Here is a 25649-nt window from a genome sequence, read left to right as displayed (position 1 = left end):
TGCTGATTCTTTCTAGTCTAAAATGACTTCAATTATGATAATATCTTGTAAATGAATGCCATCTCATGTATGTATGACCTAGGGGTAACTGTGCCTAAAAACTGAGGAAATGGGAAGGGGGGATTATTCCTTCAAAATGAATGACTGAAACAACAAGATTGGGTGTGACAAGTATGTCTCTGCTGGTCTGGGGTTTATGAATATGTCTGTACCCAGGAGAATTTCTAAGAATGCCAGGTGTGGGGAAAAGGTCTGCATGTGGCATACCATGTGCCTGTTGAAAGCAACTTTTATCAAGCAGTTTAAGCATTTCCTTTTCTACTTACTCTAGAAAACATTTAGAAATCATTAAAATTCTATCTTTAAAAAACTCAATCACAATGCTACTCTTCACATGCATTCCGTTATTTCTCCACTTCCTAATTAATATATTTTAACCTCCTTGACAAATATATTGTGCTACTGACACATAAAATATTTAGTCTCATCGTCTTGATTTTGGGTCCACTAATTTAAACTTGTTAATCATATATTTTTTGGATAAAAATTTCATTTCTGCTGAAAAAGTTAAGAATATCTTTAGCTGGAAATTTGGTTTGCATATATCAAGCATTTCAAGATGCATGTAATAAATACAGCAGAATATTCTGTGCTTGAGCAGGGCCTTTGAACTATACTCTGCATATAACTAAAGCCACAGAAACATATCTCAAATAACAGAAGGAAAAAAAATGGCTTACAGATTTATAATGAAAACATACTTTGCTAGTCTTATTCTTATAGGAGTTATCTGGATGAGTGAGCTCTGATAATATACTAAATAACTAAAGGTAGAGGTAGAATTCTGGCCTAAACAGACATTTTAATTAATGTTTACATGCCTGTATATATGTGTTATGTTTATGTAGATAAGGAAGATGCGTAGGTGTTTACAGCACCATGATTTACCAATTTTACATCTTTTTTTACAGCTTTTGAATCTTTTCTGAGCTGTTTGTTCAGAACAGCTACCATTATGTAACATTTCTCTTTCCACAGCGGCTAGAACATATACATACAAGTCACTGAAGAGAGCTACACAATGAAAAACTTCAGAATAAATGCTGAACAATCTAGCCAGGCTAGTTTGATTGTTTCCTTTTACAAAGCCAAAGGTTTGGGGGTTTGAAAAATCGAGGCATTGGCCTAGTGGTTCTAGCTCTGACCCGGGTGTTAGGTGTGATGTGGATACAGCCGCAGGTTCTTTGCCCTGTCTGCTGAGGGTTTGTTGTCATAGGCACGGGGCATTTCAAAAGTCCTCAGCGGAGTAGCCGCAAAGTGATTGAAGTGACTTTCTCCAGGCTGCAAAAGCAAAGAAGGGAAAGTTTTGAACAATTCTTGCAAACATTCCAGCCAGGTCGTTCCAATTCAGCTTTCTTAATAACCCTGAGATGATTTTCTGTCTCATCAGTCTTTGCACTTGTGGGTCATTTTCTTTCGTTTTGGTTCCTGTAGTTAGTATGATATTTTTAAAAATTCTATACACATTGGAGATTTTTATTTTACTCACAAGTCCCATGGACATCATCAAAAATGACTGGTTCTGTATTTCTTTTAAAAAGTGCTGGCAGAGCAAGAGAGAACCTCCTCCTTCAAGTGTGACCTGAAGACAGAATGGGCTTCGTACTTCACCTTTAATTCTTTCAAAATGCAGACTGTCTGTGAGCCTGTACACACCTAGGCAGGAAGAAGCAGTCTGGTTTCTACACTACCATCAGGGTACAAAGCTAATTCAAATGTGAGTAACTCTCCAACTGTTAGAAGAACTGACTTTGCCATTTCCCCTCTTACAAGATTTCAAGCTAATCTGAAGCACACATGAGCATATTCTGATGTGAAGTGGCCTTTCTGAAGTCTACTCACATACTGGTGGAAAAAGAAACAGCACCAGCTACAGTCCACGTTCAGCCAGAGGGAAAAACATGTGCCGTGACTCTGTGGTCCACTTCATACACAAAACGTTACTGTGAGCTCTTCAGAACTTACTACATCTTTGTGCAAAACCTATTTGCTTGCATTTAGACAAAAACACAACCATCTTCCTTTCAAGTCTGTGTGTGTGGCTGCGTGACTAGTATGATGGTATTTCTCATTTCTCCACAAATTGGAACATTGTGACATGGCCAGTTTTAAAAAAAGCGTTCCAATAAAACATAACATAATACTATAAATAAATGAATAGAATAACCTCTATTCTCTAGGCTTAAAAAATGAGTTTTGTTTTTTTTTAAAAAAAAACAAACTCTTAAGATCAAGTTGAAGGAGTCTTCCCGAGGAAGCCCTCCACAAGAAATGGCACTGGGTGTCTGTCCTCCACCACATCTCTGTGTGTGGACCTGCCAGGGGCTGTACTCTGGTCTTGGCAGTGTTGTGCGGTCACTGCAGAGCCCAGAAGAAAGAACACCAAAAGAGAAGTTTTAAAAGGAAAGAAATAAAAATGAAAGGGGTGGGGTGGGGGAGAAAAAAAAAAAAAGAACAAGTGCTCTCAGCTCCAACGGAAGCTATGCCAAGAAGCAACTAACTAAAAACAGACTGAACAGAGACAGAAATGAGGCAAGAATAAAATGGTTTGGAGTCAGGCTGACAAATGTATGAGAGAAAAATTCACGTGGTTTCAGAGCAGTACTTGGCATCTGCCTCAGAGATTTCTGTCTGTAGTATGTATGTAGTTTTAAATTTTTATTTCTGGAGGAGTATTTTTCAACTTCTTAGTGACAAGATAAGTTTCTTTTTCTTCTTTTAAATAGTGGAGAGAGCACCCTCACTTCCCTCTAGCCCCCAGATTCTCTCCTCTAACCTACTACAGGTTTTTTTTTGTTTTTTTCTGTAGCTGCACATTGAGGCCAGGTCCTCATTCATGTTAGGCAAGTACCCTAGCACCGACTTACATTCTCAGCCCTTATTGCAGTTTTAAAGCATTTTCTTGTAGTGGTGCTTGCAAATTACAGTACATATAATTTGTGGGAAAGGTACTTGTGAAAGAGCAGATCACAGCACTTGGGGAGGCTAAGGGAAGAGGATTGTAAGTTCAACCCAGCCTGGGCACCTTGGTAATTTAGCAAGACCCTGTCTCAAAATGAAATATAAAGTAACGAACTGTTCAAAAGGGCTGGGAACTTAGGTGAGTGTGAAAGCTCTGGGTTCAGGCCTTAGTGCTGAAGAAAAAAGTTTCCTGTGTAGCCTCATTAGATCACTTCGCAGGGTTTCTAACAAAATAAAGTACTAAAACCAAATGTCTGGGTCTACTCTTTTTCAGCTAGTTTCCTAACACTCCCCTTTTTCTTATTTAGCAAATTTTAACAACAGCAACAACAAAGTCACTGTTTCAAAAGAAGGCAGGGTGTGATGAGGGCCAATTTTGATTCTGCATACTTTGGTCCTCCAGCTGAGGTCTGCAAGCACTTGGCTTATTAGATCCAATCCGCCTGATGGCTTGTATGATAATGAGTGTCTGCAAGGCTTGCTTATGGTTAGGAATTTTTAATGCTGTCCTTGTGAACTCCACGGAAGCTTCTTGTTTGTAAACAGAGGCTTAACACTCTCTACTCACCCCATCCCAGGAACTGTGTGAGCTGGTGACAGACACCCAAAGAGAAAGCCCGCCATCGTGATGCTAATTTCACTACCACTTTGACCAGAAGTAATTATACGTGCGTATAATTTGTGAGAAAGCTTCTTCTACAAGATCAAAACATAAAGAAAAAACAAAATTATGTGTGGGGGGATGGGGGAGTGGTTTGGGGGATTAAACCAGAGACCTCTGTGCTGAGTTGTATCTCCAGTCCTTTTTGTATACACTATTTTATTTTGAGACAGGGCTTCGCCAAGTCACTGTCAAGACTATTTACAGAGGCTGGGTGTGAATTTGCCACCCTCCCAGAGTGCCGGGATTACAGGCATGCACCACCACCACACCTGAGGCTGAAAAATATGTTTTCCCCCAAGGTTCTGGGGATGGGACCCAGGGTCTCCTGAAAGCTAGGCGAGTGCTTTACCACAGAGCTGCACCTCCAGGCCCAGAAGCTTGTTTAAACTAAATCAAGCACCTTTTAGGTAAGGGATACAAATGCAGTTAGAACTGGACTGTTTCCCTCTGCCTTGCTATCAAAGCCCTGGGAGTTTGAACTGCTCTGAAAGCCAGGGCGACAGTGTGGATATTCTTATTTGGACTTCTCCCTGTAAAGCTATGAAAGACCAGACTTGATGAAGCACAGATCCTTAGTCAGAGACTTTTCTTCTGTCCTGTGATAGACATGTTCTAAAGGCACTAACAGGGACTGGGCAGAAGACTGACAGGAACTGCTGTCCAGAGGGCAGCATTCAAGCCTCTGCTTTCTGTGCTGCTCCCTTGCCATCCCATTCTGCTTCCTGCTCCAGCCTTAACCAGCTCAGGTCAAGACAGAAACAGAGGAAAGTTACTCTGGAAACATGTAGATGCCCCCCCACCCGTGAACTACTGTTCTTGCCTCCGGAACATCTGTATAACATCTGCATTAGCAAAGCCTTTGAGAGAAGAAGTCCTGTGAAACACACATTCTGTCCAATGTGTCCCCATTTCCAGTATTTTTTATATCAGAAATAATCTCCTCAGTGGGGTCGAGCTTGCAGTAGTATGGTAAGAAGACAAAGTCCAAACGAATGCAGTGTTGTGGAGAACAGTGATGATCTGTTGGCACTGCACTGGCCCCTTCTCTGGGGCAGAGAGTGGTGGCTGAGGGACACGCATTTTAACCACAGTCAAATGAGCCACCGTAATGCTTACATTTTAGTGTTGACTGAAATACTCTTGCTGTTAGTTTATGCACTTCACTGAGATTTCCAGACAAGTGAAAGTAGAAGCTGGCCACTTGAACATAGTAGAAGTAGCATGAGCTTTAAAGCCAGCTCTGGATTCACATGTGAACTGTACACTAAATATTAGTGGTGACCTTTGACCTCCCACAATCTCAATATCTTTACACCTAAAATGAACACTATATTTAGAGTCGTTTAAGATAAGATACAAAAAGTGCTTGGTCCATTAAAACAAAACAAAAATAAAATTCTATACTCAGTAAAATCTAGTTCTCCCCTCTTCCCTGTGATATAGACAGAATGGCAAACTATTTTGTGTCAAATCATTCTAAAAACTAGTTATCAGCTCTCTAGTGACGATCTTTCTGCACCATTACTAGATTTATATGCTCACAACAGAGTCATATAGTTGTAGAAGTTATAGAAGAAAATATGAACAACTTAAATGCTGAATATATTCTGACATTTACCTTTACTACCATAAATATCCATAGACAATTTACTGTTTTAAAAATAATAATCATAATGTACCTTTTGTAACATTATGTTAAGAGCTGCAGATAAATTATTTCATTTATCCCTCCTATCAATTTTATGAAAAATTATTGTTGTTTCAATTTTGCAAATGGGGAAACTAAGGCCTAAAATGGTTTTTAAAATTGGTATTATACAAATAATGGCAATAAGGTTCAACTCCAGATCTGTTAGGCTAAATCCCGAGCCCATAAATACTGTGCACATTATGTTATCCTAATTACAGACCATAAATAGGATCTAAGTAACATCACTGCAAACAACCATTAAAATGCTTAAATCTCTAATGACACAAAATTCACTTTTCCAAATTGTCCATCTAACTCATTCCATGTTTTGGGAGTTTTCCTACTGTTTTTGACTTTTAATGTCATCGCAAAGCTCAAAGGGGACAATTAAACAGCTGTATGGAACAAAGCTGTGTTGTAAAATAGAATTAAAAGGTTAAATTACCGAATGGGCCATTCACTATTACTTTTTCCTTGTTGGAAAATTTGCTTGGCTGACAGTTTAGAACTACTATATGTGGCTATTAAGGACTTGAAATGTGGCTTTTCTGCATTGAAATGTACAAAACATACACTGGATTGCAGGGACAGTACCAAAGAAACCAAAAATGTAAAATACATCAATTAATTGACTACATATTAAAATGATAACAATTTGGATATAGGTTAAATGCATTTTTAAATTGCTTTTTTCTGTTTATCTTTACTTTTTAAATGTGGCTATTAGAAAATATTAAATTATATATGTGGCCGCATCTCAGCTTGCATTTTATTTCTGTCAGACAACACTGATTTGGAACCTTGAAAGTGAAGTGTGTCAGTTCCACACCTTGCCCCCTGTAGTCCTAAAGAAAAGAAAGGAAATAGGTATTTAGCTGCCCTTCTATTCTAGTTTAGTACTTTGGCCTCAATGTACTTTGCATGCATTGAACAGTTCTTCTCTTCTGGCCTGTGGTTAGTACTGAAGTGAATATCCCTAAATCACTATTTTTAAGATTCATGAGAATTATTTCTTTAATTACCAGAGAAAATATTTCTTTTGGAATTGTAGGTGAACGCATGGCCTTGTCCAGCATAGGAAAAATTCAGGCATTTCCTCTCAGTTTTGCTTAGTGTGGTGGGTAGATATGGAAGGGAGATGTGGAACAGGGGCAAGTAGGGGGATTTATTAAACAGACTCAGGCCCAAGGCTGCGTGGGTACCACCCTGCACAGCTGTAATGAGAATAAATGTCTTTCGCAATCCTGGACTCTCCTTCTGAGCACAACAGAACATTATTCAGAGTAGCCAACCATGCTGAAGACCCGAGTTAGCCCTGATTTCTAAGCTTTGAGAAATCAAATGACATTCCCAAGCACCCCACCTAGGAATGGTTTGTTCAGGTCTCAGAGCAGGGGCAACAGCTGATTTCCATCTTGGAGGAAGGTACTGTTTCCGCCAGCCTCCCTGCCTGAGATCACAGCTGAGCCATATTTAGCCCCTAAAGTACATGTTTTAGTGCCTTACTCTTTTTAACTGGCATATGTTAAGCGCTTTGAATTAACAGGTGCATAAAAACTGTCAAAAAACAAGACTGTCAGTTGTATTAAAAAATATGGCATTACATAACCACGTACTCTCAACACGTCGGCATGTTGGAGCTTGAAAAGTCCTTCTTCCCTCCAAGCAACCCAGCAATGCTAATCCATTCCATGAAACAAAAGTCCATGGTCCTTTACTTGCACTGCAGAATCGGATTATGTATGCATGCAAGGGATAGCAGTAGATCAGAATCATACCAGGGAAAGTTTTCCTTCTCAACTGAATCCTTCTTTTAAGTTTTTGACATGGTTAACCAAGCTAAAAGAAGGGAAAAGCACTCCCAGGGTCCTGTAAAGCCCACCTGAAGGCTGTTCCTTTCAAGGAAAATAAAATTTTTTGAGACAAGATCTCACTATGTAGTTCAGGCCAGTCTTGAATTCACTGTGTAGTCCAGACTAGCCTTGAACCCATAGCGATACTCCTGCCTCAGCCTCTCTCAAGTGCTGGGATTAAAGGCATGTGCCACAATAGCCAGCAAGGAATATAAACAATTTATCATATCAATTGGTGACATTAAAAGTAGCACAAGGTGACAGAAAAAGAAAATGTGTTGCTTAAAGCTAGGTGAGGTAAATCTTGGAAACAGCCTGTATGCTCATCAACAGATAAATAGGTAAAGAAAATGTATTTATACACAATAGAGTACTAATGTGCCACAAAAAAAGGATAAAAGTGAGTCATTGGTAAGAAAATGAATGCACCTTGACATAATAATATTTAGTAAAATAAAGCAGATACACAATCTTAAATATTGTATGGTTTCTCTTATATGAGAAACCAGAGTATAGATAATGTAAAGAGCAAAATAAAACACAGATAATAGGAAACAGGGAGACAGATCTTTTACAAATAAAAGGGGACCAAGAAGTGGAGGGAGAGGGCATGAAGGGAAAGGAAGGGGAAATAAAAAGAATTAACACGAGTATGTACGTATACCAACTCCCCACCGTGCATGTAATGCTTATGTACTATAAAAATGTACTAATATTTGTTTTTAATTTTTAAAAAATTTTAAAAGGGACACTCATGTTTCAGATTAGTTCTCATAACTTGGACTAGCCTCTGGTGAGCTGTATATGTTAATGTGTGGGAATAAAATGCATAATGCAGATTTAAAAAGCTATGTGAATTGTATCAGTTTGAAGTGAATATATGTAAGATATGACTTAGATAACATAAGTAGAATCAAGTATGATCCAGTTAAAGAAGAGGATAAATCATGTTTGCTTCCGTGATTTTGAGTGCCTGTACTACATCTTTAAGTATAGTAGATAGGTATTACTATAGTTGGGATGGGGAGACCTAGCATTTCTGACTTTAGTACTTTCTTGCATATAACATGCACCATAAAAGCATTTGGTGAAGTCAAACTAAAAGTTTGGTTACAACCTTATTTTATGGTACTGTTTCAGACTCAGCACTGAGTCCTTGTCAGTTACTTTTTTGTTTATTTTTTGAGACAGGGTCCCCCTATGTAGTTGAGGCTGACCTGGATGGTCTTGAACTCACAGCGATCAGCGCCACCATGCCCAGCTTGTCAGTTACTTTTTTCTCATTGCTGAGACAAAATATCCAACACCCAAAGTTAAAAGGGAAGACCTGTATTTGGCTTATAGTTCCTAGAGGTTTCAGTCCATAAACAGCTGGCTTCAAAGCAGGGTGGCAGAGGGGCAGCAGTTAGTTCATGGTGGTGGAAGATACAAAAAACAACAAAGGACCTTATGGCAGAGGGGCACCACAGAGGAGAAACAGTTTATGGCGCCCACACCGTAGCAAAAGTAACAAGGGACTTTCAACAGTGTGTTTCTGTTCCTTTTATCTTATTCAGACTACTGGGATTAAGGGGCTCCAAACCAATCATTCAATGTAGTGGTTTAGTAATCACATGCCCTTAACCCGAGCATCACACACTCTAGATTCACCTACCTCAGAAAAAGACCCACCTACGATGCAGGAGGTTTTGGGAGGACATCAAGACACAAGCCATAACAGTCCTAATCTATGAAATAGCAGGACGACCATGGTCAAGTTAGTTACTTTTTCCTAAGCCTTGATTACTATTTAAAATGTAACGTGGAGGTGGAAGGGGTCGGACAACTGAAAGAGACTCACCATGCATCTTAGTTCCCAAAAGAGTAAAATTCTATGACTCATGAAAAACTTTCAGGAATAAGTTTCACTTCTGGATATCCCTATGTAGAATACTAAAGCTACTGTACTGAAATTATGAAGAAGGTTGTTTTTATTTCTTGTTTGGTTTTGTGAAATGATATTTAGAGTGTTGGATTTTTTTAAAAATTTGCATTCTGGACCCTAAAGGTTCAGACCCATAGTCAAGTTTTCTGAGAAGTAGACTCTGAAACAGAGATATGTGTGCATGCGTACTCACTGAGCAGTGTGTCTGAGAACAACTTCTATAAGCAGGCAGACAACTTGGGCTGCACTCACACAAAGGCCTCGAACATTCCTTGGAGAGTTCTAGTCGGTCCTTCCAGCTGAGGAAAAGGGAACGCTCTATCTTCCCAACTGTTAGTCTTTGTTGCAGGCTGCCCTCTAGGAAGGAAAACTACTCTGGGCAAGGCTACTCTCCGTAGCCAAGGAAACTTCTGGAAAGAATCACCAGAGCCTTTAGCAGCCAACATTTCCCCAAACTAGGGTAGGGGTAATCAGTGGGAGAGGGTCTGCGGGGTAGCTTACCATGCACCACTGCCACATCTGTTACAAAGCAAACACAGGATCTGTTCTGATGGCTCTTGTACCTTCTCTTACACCAGATGTGTGACCTTAGACAACATGACTTAATTGTTGCCACTTTAAACCCATACTCTGAGCATTCCTAATTCAGAGATAACACAACAAAGCAGTTATGATGACTCAAGAAGTATTTTTAGCCATCCAGTAGAGTGTGATGTATAGTGGGCTCTTCATAAATATTTCACCTTCTTCTCTTACCAAATAATCCTTCTTCATATCTAAGTTTCAAACAAAATGGAAGAGAAGGTCCAAAGGGGAAGGGGAATTAGGAGCGGCAGAGGAAAGGAAAAAAGAGAAAGGAGTAAATATGAAAGAAGGGAACCAAAGTCTTTGCAGCTATGGAAGGGTGGAGGGGTTGAAGGGAGGGCAGGAGAATGGGGAGGAAAAGAAGAACCAAGACACATCATGTAAAGGAACAAATTCCCAATGATGAATGTCATCATATTGTATACCTAAAATGTACCGATAAAATTCATGAATAAAAGGAGAGGGAATATGCAACATACCGGTTGTCCTTGAAGTTAGTCCACAGATGAAAATGTTTTCTTGTTGTACACTGCCTAGTTCTCTCTCTGAGGGCTGATATTTTAGGCTGGGCTGTGTTTTCTGTCCCTTGATGGATGTACTTCCCTGTCAGAAAAATAGGTACTGAAAGAACGCAATCTCTCTCCACTCCACCAACGCTTCACCCCATCTTTAACCCTGTTCCCAGCTCTGCTATTACTCAGTAATTAAAGTTACTATAGCAGGGGCTGAGACTGGAGGTCTTCTCCACAGGCTGCTTCTACCCTCCTTATGTGTTAATTCAAAGGGCCATCGTTAAGTATCCTGCAAAGTTTCTCTGACATTATTATGTCAGACAAGACATGCGTGGGATACAGGGGAGGTAGGCAGATGCATTTAGTTATTTTAGGCCTTTCTAAATATGAACCCAAGCTAAAAAAAACAGTTTGCACAACCACCATGAAGGTGCTTTCCTATCAGAGGTGTTATTTTGTTAATTTTTAATATTTTGTTTATATATCGCATAATATCCCTATTATCCCTATTTATTATATATTATTACCATTACATTATGCTATTATTACCAGGAGATGTTGTTGCTGTTGTCTGATCCTGATTGAATGGCAACAAGAAGTCAGTTCCTATACTGGAATGGAGGGGAAGGAGATTTTGCCCAAGGAATCATGTTCTAAGAAAGATCAGAGACTACGGGTTACACCTGCTGCACATTCCTCCCTGGATGCCCTGCCTTGTGGACTTGTGTGCAGTTTTAATGCGCAAGTCCCCAATCAAAGCTTGCTCCTCCTTTTAACTTCTTCTCCCCTCCTTCCTTCCTTTGCACACAGACGTCTTCCTTTGCTTCTCCCCATCTCAGCATCAGCCAGTGCCGTGCAGTTTCATAAATCCCAATCACGTTGGTAAATATTTCTATTTTTGAAAAGCTGGAGAACAGTTGTTCTCTAGGAAGTGGAAGGGTCAAATTCTGGAAGGAAATTGCTGAAAAGGCACCAGGCTGTGGCACTGGCAAAATCGTTAGCTGCGAGGCAATTTTATCTTGAATAGGGAAGAAGAAGATCTTTTTCTCCAAATACTACAATAAAATAAACTTTGCCAGTCCACTAGAAACTTAAAATAGAAAAGAAAATTGCTTGAGCTCTTATCATGGGGAATTTAAAACCATAACAATAAAACAAACCAAAAAGACCCAAACAAAAACGGCTTTCATTCCACTGTGTAAGCCCTCAGGGTGGATGGGTTTTATTTTAGCTTATTTAGGCTTTCATTCTACCTCTCTTAGAAGGAGCTTGGGCCTACTTTGGAAGTGGAAATGAGCTTTTCTTGGTTGTTTATATTAGCAGTTTTTAGTGTGTCATCTTGATTATTATATAAGACACAGGCACTTCTTTATCATTTTAAAAATAGCGAGTCCTTGATAAAGACTGCTCAGTTAAAGCTGTTTGCTTATGCTGGGTGTGGTGGTGTATGTTGTATTCCCAGCACTCTAGAAGCTGAGGCAGGAAGATCATGGGATAAAAGCCAGTAAGGACTACATAGTGAGACTTGTCTTCCAAAAATCAAACTGAAAAGATAACAAAAAAACCTGTTCATGTGAGCACTTGAGGGATGTTTTGTTTTGGTAAGAACTGTGGCTTCATTATTCATACCTGCTATTTAGTCAAAATTTCATGGACTGTATTTAGCACAAATGTGAAAAAAGAAAAAAAACACTCAAATGTTAAGCCAAATTATGGAGGATAGCAGGATTTTGAGTGACCATCAAGGAGGGTGGGAGCGGGGTGGAGGTATGAAGAGACGGGCTTGGTGGTGACTGGCACAACCTAAGCTCCTTGTGAGCTTACCATAGAACCCTTCATGTTTTGCCACACCCTACTGATTCAGCTTGGCCTTGGGGCTCCCCTGCCACCTGTAGGATGAGCAGTCTCTCCCTCCATCAATGCCAAGTCCTGCCCTACGCTGACCGCCATGTGCCCCGAGTGGCTGTCTCCGCTCATCACTTTCAGACTTGCAGACACCACAATATGCATACTATGTTCTGATGTCCTAGCAGCCACTGAGCGGATGTAATCAGGATGCAAACTTCTACCCGTGGAAGAAAGAACGGAGGGGCAGGAGCTGTCCAGACAAAAGTCCTCTTCTTCCTCACACACATTAACCACTCTAAAGCACCATTTTCTTCTTTTCCTCCTCTTCCTTCTCCTTCTTTTTCTTGTCTTCCTACTCCTTCTCCCTCTTCGCCATCCCAATGCTGAGGATCACACCCAGGCATCTGTGCATGTTAGGTCAGTGCTCTACCACTGAGCCACACCCCTAGCCCAAGTACCATTTCTTTTTTTTTTAATTTTTATTGAGTTTATTGGTACAGTCTAGGTATACAGTACAGTTACATTCATTATTGGGATCCTGTACCTTTACATGATAGGTCTTGATTCTCATTTTTTCCCCTTGTCCCTGCCCTCCTTTCATCCCCTCCTCCCTTTCCCATTTACAAACACTTTATTTTCATTTTTTCAGTTTCTCATATTTTTTTCCTCTCCCTTATTACCTTTCCCCCACCCTTCCCACTTTCCCTACACCTTTAGCCCTTTACTTCCTATTTCACATTATCAATTATCTCATTAGGATCTTGTGTACCATTATAGTTTATTCACACCAGAGAAACTATTTGGTATTTCAGTTAAAGAAATCTCTATATGAACATTAAAAATAGGGAATCCTAAAATAAAACTAAAAAGGAAAGTAAAAGAGAAAAGGCAGTGATGTAAATTTAAAATAATCCTTAATTCTGAAGATGAAAATGGTCCTTGAACATATTTAAGTTGCTTCTTAATGTAGCCTTTCTGCAGAAGTTCCCACTGACCATATCTGCTTTGTGCCCAGCAGGAGCTGAAAGATTGTTGTCAATTTCTTTACTTCCTCACTTCCTTTTTCACTCTACCAAACCTTTCAGGTTAAACATTAGCAGTTAAATCATTGCCTCAGTATGTAAATGAAGTCAGTGTGTCAAAGGCACATTTGCAGAGTTCCCATGTTTAGTATTGTCAATTAAAAATTAAATAAACAAGCTGGGTGTGGTGGTGCATGCCTGTAATCCCAGCACTCAGGAGGCTGAGGCAGGAGGATCACTGTTAGTTCAAGACCAGCCTGGACTACATAGTGAGTTCCAGGTCAGCCTCAACTACACAGAGAGAACCTGTCTCAAAAAATCCTCAAAAACAAAAAAACAACCCCCCCAAATTAAATAAACAGGGGGCTTGGGGTGTCACTCAGTGGTAAGAGTGTATAAACACACATACAGGCGGTTTTTAAAAACAAAATTTAGTTTGAATAAAAAAACATATAGAGCTTTATTGGGTATACAACAGGGCTCTATCTACCTCTTCATCAACGAGATCACTCCCACCTTCATCCACTGTGAGCTAATAAATGCCACAAGGGAGTTTGGAACAATGCAGAGGTGGTGCCAAAAAGAAAGTTTCAGAAGACAGCAGTGTGCACCAGGAAGAAAAGCACCAAAGGAGGAATCAGGACACGGGAGTCTTTGAGAAATTTCTTAACCTCTGATTCTTCATCAACTCAAGTAAAAATATGTAAATTGTGATAGCAGTTGCTTTACCAATCTTAACTGGTTGTCAGAACATCTAATGAAATCGGTACTTGAGAATTCTGAAGTTCTATTTGGCCTTCAAGTGTTATGATCCATAGACCAATCCGTTTAGTAACACAAGTGTGGGGTCCAGTCCTAAGTACCCTACATCAGGACTGCATAATCTGGGATAGGTGAGTTCATCTTTCTGAACCCCTATCATACATTTTAAAATGTAACTAATTCTACATGTTAGAGTCGGAGTAACAATAAAAGGACTTCATGTTGCCAGATACAGCATTAAACACTTGGCTTATATAAGTTTTGTTTTTAAATGTGATCATTTTACATGAGCAGGCATTTGTGGAGGATTTCAACTCTAGCGTTTGAGAAGTTGAACACTATCATTTATTGCTAAAACAAATGGAAACTTTGATGAATTATCTAAAATACATAATACAAAGTAAATCAGTCCCCTGACCATGAGGCCATCATCTGCTTTCTCACTGGTGATGAGACCCAGGAGAACGCACACAATTCCCACTCGTTCAAACATAATCATTGTTTTTCATCTGTTTTCAGAATTTGGCAACTAATATTTGCAGTAGTGGAGTATACACAGTATTAAAAGTATAAACCGATAAATAAAGAAATAAATAAAAGAGCATAAACCAAGTGAAAAAGTAAATTACCTGTGATGAATGATAAATGTTTGCAAATGGCAGAGAACATAAGACCAGACAATTTAATCAGCTTTTCCCCAAGACCATTGGATTTGATGGACAAGAGACCTCAAGTCAGACCAATTCAGCAAGATCTTCAAAAAGGCAAAACAACCCTGCTGTCTTTTTCAGTGGTGTTTCTGAGGGGACTTGAAGAAGAAAGGTGTTTATTTGCTAACGGGAGTACAGCAGTAATTCAAAAGAATAACACAAACATGAAGATGTATACCAAGGTCAAAATCCTGGGTCACATTAAAAACAACCATGAGGATTTTCCACAGGTAGAGAGGAGCCACCTGAAAAGATAAGGGACTAGAAACCTTCACTGGCTGAAGAGGAGAATGACGCGCCCAGTCCAGCTAAGTAGCTTACATGTGTAGTGGAAGCACCTGAGGGCGGAAGAGTGGCCAAACAGCGGCCAGGGGTCAGCTAATTTGAATTCCTGGGATGTCCATTCCCTGCGATCTGTGACAACTTCTCCCAAGTCCACTCAGGATTCTGCTCTGCCCAACCTCCTGGCCAAAGCCATGCAGTCATCTTTTTCCTGTGCTCTGCTTTTCTCCTGTGCTCTGTGTCATCCTAGACTCTTCCTTTCTCTTTTGGTTTTAGGAGAACTTTTTTGTCCCCCCCATCATCTTTTTTTTTTTTTTGATTGGAAAAATGCAAATAGGGAAAAAACAAGAATGGATGGAAAGCAGTTAGGGTCATAAGACCTACCCATAGTCATAAGTGCCTCATTAGGACTTATTTATGTTTGGCCAACATAGAAAATGTTTTTACCAAAACAACCCAGCCCTAATTCATAGAGCTGCAGTCTTTCACTCTCAATCTGATTTAAGCTACTAACATGATTTAAACTCTGTAACTCACACATTGCCCAGGGCAAGAATTTAAAGTGAGAATCAAGTTTTAAGTCGTTTACAAAATATACTTTCTCACCCTGCCACTTCTCCAGTTACCAAATCGTTTCCAATCTGCCTGGACCTTCTGGGGCTGATGCATAAATCAGGATAAATGTGGGTGGAAATGGCTTCCTTTTCTTCAAAGCAGTATGTATCCACCTCAGTTGAGCACCAGAAACCCATAATGTGTGTGCAGTTCCCATTACACCAAGGGGAAGCCTGTTCTAACGGCTTCAAACGCTCTCAGGTGTATGGCGTTACAAACACTGCTATGGAGAAAGTGACTTTTAAAACCCGGAGAAAGCCCTGGGCTGAAATCAAGAAGGGATCATCTGGTCTTTGAGCTCTCCTTTCTTATTCTGATAGATACAGGGAGAAGACATCAGTGGGATGGTACATTGGCGTGAACTCTGAAGAAAAGACTCTATCTAAGATGTCTGACCTTAAACACTGTGCTCCAGGGATTCCAGGCTCCCCTGAGGTTGTTTGCAGACTGAACCACAAGCAGCGTGGGAACACAACCTTGAGGCAACTGCAGTATGTTCAATGCTTTGTTTCCTTCGTCTATTCCTCTCTCTTTCCCTTTTGCTGTCTGTCTCCTCTGTCTCCATCTTCCTTCATTCTTCCATTTCTCCTATTCTCCCCCCTTCCTTCCCTTCCTTTCTTCCTCAGCGCCTTTGTTATTCATAGTTGGACTTTTATATTTGAGTTTTCTGGTATGCTCAGCATGCTAGGCAGATGGAAAGGTTAGCAAATGATTATTATGTTGAAAGTATCACATTCTAGCTTCTTAATGTTTAAGATTTTGTTTTTATTCTGCTACTGCTTTCAGTGAGGAATAGCTCTGAGAAAAATAGTTAAATGGCTTAGTTGTCAATATACATGGACATTCAATGTTTTTGGGAGTTACCTAATAAACAGGAAGGCTAAGCATTAATGAGAAAATGTTTATCAAAACTCCCTGTGGTGAGTGTATCAAGAGATGCATGCATAAGCCCAGTCCTCCAACAAATTACAGGCCATTGGAAAGACAGAACTAATATTTACTAAGAATCAAATATCATTAATTCATTCAATAAGCGATAATTGAGCAGCTACTATGTGTTAGGGAACACTTCTAGGTTCCAAAGATAAAGCAGTCAATCCAAAGCCCAAACCTGATTGATTTTGTAGTGTAAGTGACTGGGCATTTCATATACTTTAGTTGATTCTCCCATGAACTCTCTAAATTAGTGTTTGAGCCACTTTCCTGACCCTGGGATGAAATATCCAACACTTGCAATTAAAGGAAGAGAAATTTCCTTTGGTTAAGTTTCAGTGGATTCAGTGCATGGTCAGGTGGCTCCAAGGCAGAAAACAGCATGGCAGAATGGCATGAGGGAGAAAAGCTGTTCACCACATGGTGACCAGGAAGCAGAGAAAGAGAGAAGCCAGGAATGAGAATACACCTTTCCAAGTCATACCTCCAGTGACCCACCCCTTTCAGTCAGACCCCACCTTCAAGTGTGAAACTTTTCAGGACATTTTAGATCTAAACCATAACATTTTTCCCTGGTACCCAAGAGGCTCATGTCCATCTCATTATGCAAAATGCATTTAGCCCATCTCTACCAAAGTCTCAACAGTTTCAGCTGAAAAGTCCAAGTCCAAGGTTTCTTCTGAGGCTCAAGGAAAACTATAAGCTGTGAATCCAAGCATCAAAAAGAAAGTTAAACATCCCCAATATACAATCATAAAGGCAGACGTTCCCATTTCAAAAGGGAACACCAAAGTGTTATGTCTAGATTTCCCCCCAAAGCCTCATACAATCATAGGTGGGGCTTCTCCAGAGATGGCTGAATGTAGAGTGTGTCACTGGTTCATGGTGCAATGCTAGGATTAGAGGTGGGTGATTACTAGATCAGTCCACTGATTGATTTGGCACCAGCCTAATACCAGTAGCCTAGACAATATAAGGGACAGAAAGAGGCTTGTCTTATCTCTTGCTTGCTTTGCTACCTCCTACCTGCCATAACTGTTTCTCTTCTGTGATGGCACCCTGCCTTGGAGCCAGCTGAGTATGAACTGAAACCTGTACAAATTGTAAGCTAAATAAATTTTTCCTTCCTTAACTTTGGGCGTCACACATTTTGTCTCAGCTATAAGAAAAGTAAGACACAAAGCAAGACTTTAACTCAGCAGGGCAAATATTAAATCCTGCAGCTGCATATCCAGTACTCAAGGTGGCCTATGGTAAGAGGTGAGTTCCAAAGAGCTTGGGCAGCCCCACTCCCAGTGGCCTTGCTTGTTACAGCCCACATGACCTCTCTCTTAGGCTAGCTCTGTTCACTGCCCTATACTTTTCTTCAGGAGACTTCAACTTCCTGGGCTCTTCCCTGAACTTTCAGCTTAATTCTCACAGCTTCTTGGTAGGGACTATACTCCTTTTGCCCAAAGCCTTCGTCCAAAATCTAGGTAGAAACCTCCATGACCCCACAGTTCTTGAATTCTGCATACCTGAAAAACTGGAACCATGTGGATTATACAAAGTCTGGCTCCCAGCTTGAGCAGTAGCCAGATCCCTTTGACCATAGCTGCAGTGGCCTCTGAGTACCTGGATGGCTGAGTATAGTGAAATGAGCTGGGGAACCAATTCCCTAGGTGGCCCTTCTGGAGCAGGGCACAGTGGGACTCTCTTCTCAAAGGAAAATCTTTTAAAGTAGTTCAGCTTTACCCTTTTACACTGTTGAGCCTATGAAGGGTTGTGTCTGGCTAATTCTGGAGATGTTTCCTTATTGTCCTGATGCAAAATATTCTATTCAATGCTAATCTTTTTAGCAGCCATATTTTACTTTGCCTTGACTTTGCAGGCACTTTCTTCTTGGAAAAAGAGTAAGATTTTCAAAACATTCAGAGCTCTCTGCCTTCTGCTCCCGATTCTCACAGTTGATCTATACTACGTATGCCTCTGGCAGAACACTGAGCTGCCGTGAAATTTCCTCCACCAGATTAATTAGTCTTCCTTCTCTAATCTCAGCCTCTCTTAAAGTATTAGAACATAGACAAAATGTAGCTCAGTTTTTTGCCAGAGTGCAATACACACGGCCCCTAGCGCCATCATTCCCAGAGGAAACCACATTAGCCTGGCCTTTACTGTTCTCATTCCCACCAGCATTCCAGCCTTATGAACTCTGACCAGAATTTCTTGGCAGTCTATGCTCATAGCAGTCTAGCTAGCATCTCCAAACCTTTCTAAACTCCTCCTTCAAATCAGTTCCAAAGACTTCTGAAACACATGGTCAGGTCCAGTCACAGCAATGAACTCACTCCTGGTACCAGTTTTCTGTTTTAGTTGCTTTTCCGTTGCTGGGACAAAATACCTAACACTTGAAAGTTAAAGGAGAAGTTTATTTTGGCTCACAGAGCCAGAGGATTCAGTTAATGACTGGTTGGCTCTAAAGCAGAAACAGCACAATGTAAGTTCATCGCAAAAGAAAGCTGTTTACTGCATAATGGCCAGCACACTGAGAGAGAAGGGAGGAACTGGGAATGAGAAAATATCCTTTCAAGTCCTGCTACCAGTGATGTACTCTTCTGACCAGGCCCTACCTCTGAATTTGAGACTTTTGGGGCACCTTTTAGATATAAATCATAGACGCACACAGTTAGATAATATTTATTCCCTGTTTATACATGAGAAAATGAAACTTCAGAAGGGTTAAATTGCCTTAATTTATCAGGGAAAGAGCCTGGATTCTAAAGCATCTGTCTGATTTTAAAGCTTATACTCTGGTACATTGCCTTCAGACTATTTTATAAGAGATTACTATAGGCAAAGATAACTAGGACAAGTGTCAATTGAGAAAACCCTAGATGAGAGGCTCCTATGAAAGTTCTGGGGAGGTCCATGAGAATTTCACGAAGGCACCAAATCTATAGGATAGACAGGGCTGAGATAAGAAAAAAAGAGAGGAAAAAGCATATAATGTGCACAGAGAGATGTATTTGTGGCCCATTTAGGGGAAATAAGTAGAAATGGCTTTAAAAATTGTCATAAAAGTTGTTATAAGAGACAGAGCCAAAGAGGAAGCTCTGGGGACAAATTGTATGTCTTGAACACCAGAGTTTGTATTCCATCTCAGAGCAGTTTGTATTGCAGAGAATGCAGAAGGTTGGAGGTAGATAGTTGACAGTAGATATATACCTGCTTGCTCTATTTTTACTATAAGTTTTCTTTATCTGTGAAATAGAAGATAGTCATGGGCATCATTTTAGATGATTTCCAGAACTACCACCTAATAAAAACTTTTGTTAATTGCTAGACAAAGGGCCCATCATAATTAGATTTCCATGTTGGATATATTTTTAAATACCTATTCATCTTCTTCTTTGAGCAGGCTTGGTGTTCATACAATTGGATACATATATTAAGTGAATAAAACTGGTTAAAGAATGTGAGAAATTTATCTACTACATGAAGTCATTGTTTCACATTTGTCTGGAGCTCCCAGAGGACTCTGAATACCAGAGTTTTGTTCCTCTCTGCTTTCCACACTGCTTTTTCCCATGAGGAGATCTCTTTTGATATCAGCATGGGGTATATGAAATTCTTTGGGGGTGAAAGGTGTAGTTTCTATTATAGTAACTTTTTATTTAACCAGTTCATTTCCATGCAAAACTGCTATTGATGCAATAAAATTTAAAAGGGCACAGAGATCTGTGTTTCAACTTTCCTCTGATGGGATAAAGTTGCTGAGCAAATTTGTTGAACAGCTGGAATTGTTAGGGTCACACTAACATTGAAAAAAGAAGGTCCTGACACCAACATACCCAAAGATCTGAATAATGTTGGGCTGCTTCCAGCCTTGAAATTTACTTCTCTGGGCTATTCATTTGTTTCTTTTTTCCACCTTGATTTCTGGCCTTTCCAAGTTTTCTAATGAATCTAATTCTATGTGCATTTAAATTTTTGCCTGCTATAATGCAAATAATTTCTAAGCGTAACCTCGAGGTCAACTCTATCAAGTATTATTTGTTCAAACTTCTTGGGAAAGGAAAAGAAATCCCTTTCTTCTGCCCAGATTTTGTGTAATTGCATGAATTCTCTGATTTAGTTGGCTCTGTAAATCTATCCCTAGGTACACTGACTGCAGAGATGGAAGAGAATTCATTACACATTCCCTACTGAAATAGTGACCTCCACATATAGATGGGGAAATCAACCTTGATCGTTGTGCTTTGCCTTTAGTCTAATTTCTTCTGAAATTTAGACTGTAACTTGCTTTTTGGTTAGATAGCCCCAGGACATACTGGAATCTGACCAGAGGAGTGTTGAGACTTGGATTTTCACACCATGAAGCTGGTAACAGTTTTGACTTCAATGCCTTGAAAAGTAGGTGATTTCAATTGCCCTGTTTCCTTCCAGGGGAAAATGCTTTCTTTGCACCTAAATAATCTTCCGGTGCTTTTGACTGACAAGCATATTGTTATGATTATGACTGGACTTCTTGACTCCTGCAGGGATAGCATTTAAAACTGCCTGAGACTGGCACAAATCAAAATATTCATCAATTTGAACTATGTCAGCTAAAATGAAAAGCCAAAATTGTAGTGTTTTATATCATGTCAGAAGTCTGTGCACACAGTGCAAAACTGCTTAACTCTTTCCTTGCCTGGAGAAAATGCCAAGAACACTCCTCAACTGAAGGTACCTTGACATTTTAAAAAAAATTTTACCTACTATATTAATGCCTTATCCTTCTCTTTTTATAATGACCACTGATTGCTTTGACTAACTGATTTAATTAACTCTTTCCTTCATTTCCACTCATTAATTCATGTGATCATTCAAGGTGTACAGTGCTTTTAAATGCATTAAAGGCACTGTGTTTGCTTTCACAGAAAAGAGAAGCTAAGTTCTTGCACACAGTTTGCTGGTGGTCTATTTGAAGAGAGAGAGAGACATATCCATAAATTGCTATAAAATAAGCAGTATAAGTGCTGTGTGGTAGGTACATATAAGCTGTGCAGGTGCTTTAGTAAAGATGAAATAATTTCCACCCAGGGAATGGTAAACTAGACACATACGAGGTTGCCTGCCCAATGTCCACTTTCTGGAGAGCTTTTCCTTTCCTCCATCGGTAGTGGACACATTGGAGACATTTTGTAAATGGGATCCTGTCCTTCCTTGCAAGTGGTCTCTCAGCTGTAGCTGACTGATCGCTGACCCCACTTAGCTATTCAGAAGCTCTTCCCTTAGAATTAGTATCCCATAGCAAAGGATTTCAGTTTCAGCATGGTAGGAGGAGGACACTTAGGCTCTACAGAGAGGATGTGAACGTCATAAAGAGACTGCACAAAGTCAACATGTGGGGAAGAGCAGAGAAGGCCTAGCTCAAATGGCAGTCATATCCATGGTGCTTTCATGAAGCATGAGCTCTCTAACTCTCGTCCTTTCACTGTTTCTCTTAGCACCTGAATTTCATTTTCCCTGGAAAGAGGGGCAGGCAGGAATGAGTTGATTTCTTTTGCTAACCACCCACATAAACCTATCAAATGCAGAAAGCTTTGTAAGCAAGGAGGATGGGTTCATCTTGCTTAAACAGAAAATCGAGGGACTAGAAATCCTAAATTAGCAGGCTAATATTTTGATGTATTAACCAGTGTGTTTTCCCCCTGATTTCCTGTTACCCTTCACCCCCCACCCCTCTTCTGGGCAGCTAGACCATGAGTCATTCCTTGCCTCAAGGGAGGGTTGTCACAGCAGAACCAGAGAACAAAAGAGACAAATTCTTGGCTTTTGAATTTTAAAAGCTGAGCTTCAGGCTTCAGACAAAAAAGATTTGGAAGAATATTTGATCCATTTGAGCCAATTTTTTTCCTGCCCACATAAGATAAAAATTCCCCTGGCTGGGATACAAGAAGTGATTCTAAGGCAAAGCCAGAATGTCAGAAGATGCTGAGTCCTTGAGAAAAGGCTTTGTGCTCTTCAGCCCCTTCCCCTGACTAAGCTCTGGCAGAAATGTGGACTTTCAGGTTCTGAGAACAGGAAGACTTGAGCCTTATTTCCTAGTTGGAATCCAGAAGGTGGTAAGACTCAGAAAGATCCAGCATTGTACCGTAGAAGCTGCCTGGCACATCCATAACAGAAGTGTCTGTGCTTATCTCTGAGAATTTTCCATGGTCAGGAAATTGAGCCTGATATTCTCTATGAATGGAGAGAGGTTTAGAAGCTGCCAAGAGAACAAGAAATGGAGGAATCCAACCTGGCCTAGGAGAAAGTGAAGATGTAATCCACATGGACAAGTACCGGGAACCAGTACACAGCTTAGTCTCTAAGACAGGATGCTATCCTGGACAAATAACAGTCATGATCCAGATCCTATTGCTAGGAGATAAGATATGAAAATATTACATCTCCCAACCTGAATTTCTTGAGTTCTGGTTGCTACCATGGCCCATCCAAACAGGCAAGGGCTGCCAAATCTCTGCCCATTTTTGAGTGTGTCCCAGATGATCTGGCCTTAGATGTGTTGAGCCTCCTTCTCCCAGACCAAACTCCCCCTATGGGCAGCCAATGCCAGCCTCAGGTTCCAGGACTCTCGGCACCTCCAGAGTTAGGCCTCTCTGGCTCCAGGATGGCCCTCATGCCAGCTGCAGCCTTGGAGGCACCCCATCCCTATTCTGATGCCACCACATATATCTAGTCTGGCTTCTGGGTCAGCCCCAAATTTCTGGCACCTGCTGTGTCTCCCACATCTGTGAAGCCTTCTTGGGCTGATATTCCTCAGACCAGATTGATACTGAAGCAGACCACTCAGTTGTGACATTCCCCACTGGACCTTTCAGCTGTAGTATTGTTGACATTAAAGGGGCCAAAAGACAAACTAAGACACAAGCTTTTTGTCAGCCACAGATTTGCAAAATAGAGGACATGAGGTGGTTCGTCAGGTTTGTACATGCCTGACTGTACAGTTCCCCTCTTAGGGAGGGATCTATTGGCCAAGTTAAGGACCAAAATTGATTTTAGGGATAGAAAAACATACTTTGAATTGCCACCTTCACAGTTGACCCTGGCCCCAACTGTCCCTTAGGAAGAGAAATGGAGACTCCATGACCAACCGATCCTGAGGGCTACTCAAAAAACAAAAACCAAAACCTCAAATTTGGTTCAAAAGTGGCTTCAGGTATGGACAAAAAATAATCCATGGGGACTGATGATTGACCAATCCCTAGTCAGAGTAGATCTTAAACTTAGAGCTATGCCCCTCATTCAACAACAGTATCCAATTCCCCTAAGAGGCATAACAGGGGGTTCAGTTACACTTTGAAAGACGTTTAAGTTATGGAACCCTCATTCCCTGCCAGTCACCCTAGAACATGTCCTTCCTCTCGGTCAAGAAAAAAATTCCAGAGACTACTGTCCTGTTAAAGGCTTGTGGGAAATTAAAGAGGCCATGGTGACTTTACATTCTACCATCCCAAATCCCTACTCTCCTGGCACTGTTGCTGGCACCTGTGGGATGTCTTCTTCTACATCTGGCTAGCCCCAAAGAGCCAACCCTTTTTTGCCTTCCAATGGGGATCAACTGGCACCAGGCAACAAGGCCAGCTCACTTAGACTAGGTTGCCACAGGGCTTCAAAAACTCCCCAACCATCTTCAGGAAGGCTTTAGCTCAAGACCTTCAATTGTTCCCAATGCAGGACTTGGAGTGCCCCTTACTGCATTTGATCAATGACCTCCAACTAGGACACAAGACCCATGAAAGCTATACGAGAAGCACTGAAGAGCAGCTTGGACACCTGTATCACAATGGCTATAAGATGTCCCAGAAGAAAGCACAACTGTACTGTGCAGTAGTAAACTACTTGAGATTCTACTTCCATCTCCAGACTGATAGGCCCCTACGTAATTGTAAAGGGGTCATAGAGTAGGTTTATTCCAGTGAGCCAGATCTGTGTGACCAACCTTTTCAGCAGCTAGACCTATAGTTCTTTATAGATGAGAGCAGCCACATAGATCAGTCCAAAAGATGAAGGCCTGGCTATGTGGTTGTAACCCTTAAAAAGGCTGAAGGGTCCCAACTACTGCCTCAAGGGACTTCAGCACACAGGGCCGATATGATTACCCTAACTCATACATTAGAGTCAGAAGAAAAAAAAAAGTTACATGTCTATGTAGACTCTAGGTACGTCTTCCTAGCTTTGCATGTGCATGGGGCTCTCTAAAGAAGAAGAGGGGGCAAAGAGATCAAGTAACCCTAGGATATACCTCAGCTCCTAGAGGTAGTCAGGGTCCCTAAAAGATTTGCATTCATGCACTCCAAGGGACATCAAAAAAAGAAGATCTAAGGATAGCTAGGCAAGGACGGGGTGACCAATAACTTTGACCCCAAGCATTCCACTCCACATTTCTTAGGATTATAACCCTATCCCCAAACCCTGTAAAAACTTTGCTTCTTCTCTGGCCAGCTGCTGAAATACTCCAGAATATCAGCCATGTCTGCACCCAGACAGAAATAAATCCAGCCTTTTTGCTCATACAAAGCCTGTGTTCAGGTAGTCTCTTGTATGCTGTTTATAATATCTGGGCTGAAACCCTCCTTGGGGGGTTTAACACTCTTATTTCAAATACCCTACTGAGGCCACCCAGGAACCTTGCTCCAGCACTCCAGGCAGCTCCCCAGATCCTTCCATTACAGTAGCTTCAGACTAGGTAAGGCCTTCTCCCTGCCTCCTAGACAATTCAGCTCCACTTTTCTACTCTATGCTTTTAAACCTCTCTCTCTTCTCTCTGGACTGTGCCTTTAAAGCCCCCTCCCTTGCCAGCACTGCCACTGCTGCCACAGTCACTATAGCTGCGTTTTACCTTCTTTCTCTCTCTTCGTTTAGGTCATAGAGAAGTCAGTCCTGCTTTTCCATTCTGTGTAAATCCAGCACTGGTCATGGAACATTCCCCAGGGAAAGAACTGTCTTTCCATTGGTGATTGATCAATTGTGACAACCATCTTGCTTCCTCATCCGTGTTCCATTACAGCCTGAGTCACAGCTGGAGACTTCCATTGTTAACCTGTTGCTCTTCTTTGTCATGCCAGACCTGACAATCATTTCTCTTTGTTCCCATGGGAAACCTTCCTTCTTCTATTCCCCCTTCTTTTCCTCTAGCCTGTTTCTTAAAAATTCTGAAATCTCCCCATTTCTACCCTGATGTGAAGCTCAGATATCTGA

The 25649-nt window shown here is 40.8% G+C and overlaps 1 long non-coding RNA gene across 2 annotated transcripts; it reads right to left on the bottom strand.

Moving 5' to 3' along the window:
* Nucleotides 1–1162: 1162 nt before the first annotated feature.
* LOC104856331 lies at nucleotides 1163–25441 on the bottom strand. Of its 2 annotated transcripts, XR_778592.1 has the most exons (4): nucleotides 25291–25441; nucleotides 10799–10902; nucleotides 10217–10340; nucleotides 1163–1341 (listed from the first exon to the last, which is right to left on the bottom strand). It is a non-coding gene; the product is annotated as an uncharacterized LOC104856331 (long non-coding RNA). The 2 variants fall into 2 exon arrangements; XR_778593.2 differs by lacking the exon at nucleotides 10799–10902.
* Nucleotides 25442–25649: the final 208 nt, after the last annotated feature.

The sequence above is a fragment of the Fukomys damarensis genome, unplaced genomic scaffold (genome assembly GCF_012274545.1).
Source record: "Fukomys damarensis isolate Sample0158 unplaced genomic scaffold, DMR_v1.0_HiC HiC_scaffold_19, whole genome shotgun sequence".
Taxonomy (NCBI): domain Eukaryota; kingdom Metazoa; phylum Chordata; class Mammalia; order Rodentia; family Bathyergidae; genus Fukomys; species Fukomys damarensis.
This window is presented reverse-complemented; position numbering and strand designations above follow the sequence as displayed.